Source organism: Brassica napus, unplaced genomic scaffold (assembly GCF_020379485.1).
Source record: "Brassica napus cultivar Da-Ae unplaced genomic scaffold, Da-Ae ScsIHWf_1297;HRSCAF=1851, whole genome shotgun sequence".
Classification (NCBI taxonomy): Eukaryota; Viridiplantae; Streptophyta; class Magnoliopsida; order Brassicales; family Brassicaceae; genus Brassica; species Brassica napus.
The window spans coordinates 77,501-80,000 of NW_026014711.1; the positions used below are offsets into that span (position 1 = coordinate 77,501).

The 2,500-nt window shown below is 37.8% G+C and overlaps 1 pseudogene; it reads left to right on the plus strand.

Annotated features, from left to right (window-relative positions):
* The window catches only part of LOC125596785, an 8,646-nt pseudogene that overhangs the window by 1,897 nt on the left and 4,249 nt on the right, over positions 1-2,500 (plus strand).

Here is a 2,500-nt window from a genome sequence, read left to right on the forward strand (position 1 = left end):
GAAATCAATTCATGAAAAGGTTTGAGCAAAACGTTTTTCAACCAAGTAAGAATATGTTTTCTTTTTGAAATTCTCGGTTTCAAAACATTTTCATGAAGAGTAGAGGCAATCAACTCATGATCCTTACAGTGCTTTTGGTTTAGACAGGAGAATGACCGAGGAAACACCTTTGGTTCATGGAGGATCGGTTTTGGCTCAGGTCGATTCTTTCTGGGGCATGAATCTCCTTTAGAAATCTGGTACTCGCGGATAGATGGACTGAAGAACCTCCGGTTTGGAAAATTCATAACTTCTTCATCCGTGAAGCTTTTCATGCGTTTCCAAGCCTCAGTGAATCCTTGATGAGTTGGCTTTCTTGTAAACTTGGATTCAAGACAAAAGACCTTCGGACTGTTGAGATATCCTTCTTGGACTGAACCTCTGTTGCTGGCACCAAGGTAGTCGGTTTGAACAACAAAGCTTCTCCAAATCTGAGGTTGTTGGGCACGGCCAATGCTTTCATTCAGAGGCTGAACCTGTCTTTCCTGGATACTCAAAACAAACACTAAAAGACCAGGATCAAATGTGCAAGATAAATATTTGTTCAAATCACAAATCAAGATATCTTTTCCAAGAACAAATTGCACATTTTTCAGCCTTTCAAGGTGCTCATCAAAGTAAATATTACAGACAAGAATTTTATCAAGATATGCAACAACAGTATTCATTTTCAAAATGGGCATATCCTTCCCAACATCTGAACACACAAGCTTAAGTTCAGTTTGAGAATCATTTATCAAAAGTTCAAGGCATTTCTCAAAGAATGTGTTGTAAACCAAAATATCATCAGAACTCAAGACAACACCATTATCATGAAATGATCTCAGAAAATGCCAAGTATTATCAGTTTCAAAACTCAAGAGATCAGGCTGCAAAACAGAACCACAAAATTCAAGATCACGAAAATCATTTTCAGTTTCAAGTGATTTCTGTTCCAGCAACTTCTGAATCAAAATTTCGTCCAAGGCATAAGAGGATGCAAGCAATTCATCAGTGATCAGTACATGTCTAGAAGAACTCAGATCAAAGCTATTTCCTTTGCAAACTAACGAATCAAGAGATTTTTCAGCACAAAAATCAGTTTGTTGCAAATCAAGATCAAATGGCCTTCCAAGAAGATGAAAACCTTTGTTATGTTCCAAGAACTGATCAGAGCTCAAAATAATTCCAGAAGTAATGCCATTGACATTTTGAAAACGTGATTGATCAAGACATTTATCAGGTTCAAAGATTTTTAAAGAATTAATCATGTTATCAAAAACAGATTTTGAAACACAAAAATCTTTCATCTTGTCAAGACCAAAACGAATTACATCATCAGTACTGACTTTCACAACCATGTCAGGCAGAGAATTAAGAGAAGAAGGTTCCTCACAGTGCTCTTGAAGATCATGAAGCAAAGGGGCAGGAGATGAAGGAGCAATAGTTGTGCCGGAATCAAAGCAAAGATGGCTCTCCATAAAGGTGGATATGATGCTTGTTGCTTCTTCATCAAAGACTGGATCAGGTTCGTCCTCCTCATCAAAGATAGGTTCTGGGACTTCATCAAAAGATGTCCAAATCTCAAGACATGGGCACTGATGTGGAATATCCAGTGGCTCTTCCTCAAAAACCTGTTGAGACAAAACAAGGCTACTCGGATGCTCCGGTTGCAAAACAGTTAGTTCTACATTAGCCTGGTCATTATCATTTATAAACTCAGATTCAATATAAGGAAGGTCACAACTTTCTTCACAAGACATCAAACTTTCAATTGGTTCTTCATCAGTTTCATCAAATATAGGTGAAGAATCTGAAAAATCTTTAAATTCTTCAAAACAGTTTTCAGATTCACCTTGGGTTTTCTTACTGATGGAAAAGGATGGCTCAGCTACTTGGGCACGTGTGGATGTGCTCTTCTTTTGGCTCTTGCTGACGTCCTTGAGGGCTTTGTCCACACCCTTCACAAAGTTATCACAAAATTGTTGGACTTCAAACTGAAAATGTTGCCTTTTTGGATCAGCCACATCTCTGGTTGTTTTTCTCCTTACAGCTGGCTGTTCCTGCACACTAACAAACTCATCAAAATAATTCAAAGGATATTTAAAAGGAGTTTGAGAGTTAGAATTTCGTTGAGGCTTCTCCTTGTTACTTTTCCTTTGCAAACCAAACATCATAAACCTGAAAAATCTCTACACAAAAGTTAGTAGATAAAAACCTCACACTCTCAAGTGTTTGATCCTCACCCACACAAGTGTTTCTCTCAGATTTAGGTGATCACACACAAGTTTTTACTCAATGTTCTAAGAGAACAAATCAAAGAATCCCAATGGGCAAATCCAAGCAAACAAGGGAATTTTCTCAAGATAGAAAGATAAGAGATTTTTGATTTTTGAAATCCGTTTTAACCACCTCAAAGGCTGGATTTCTCCTCAGCCAGCAGGCTTTCTCTTCCACCACCAATCCACAAAACAAACTTTGA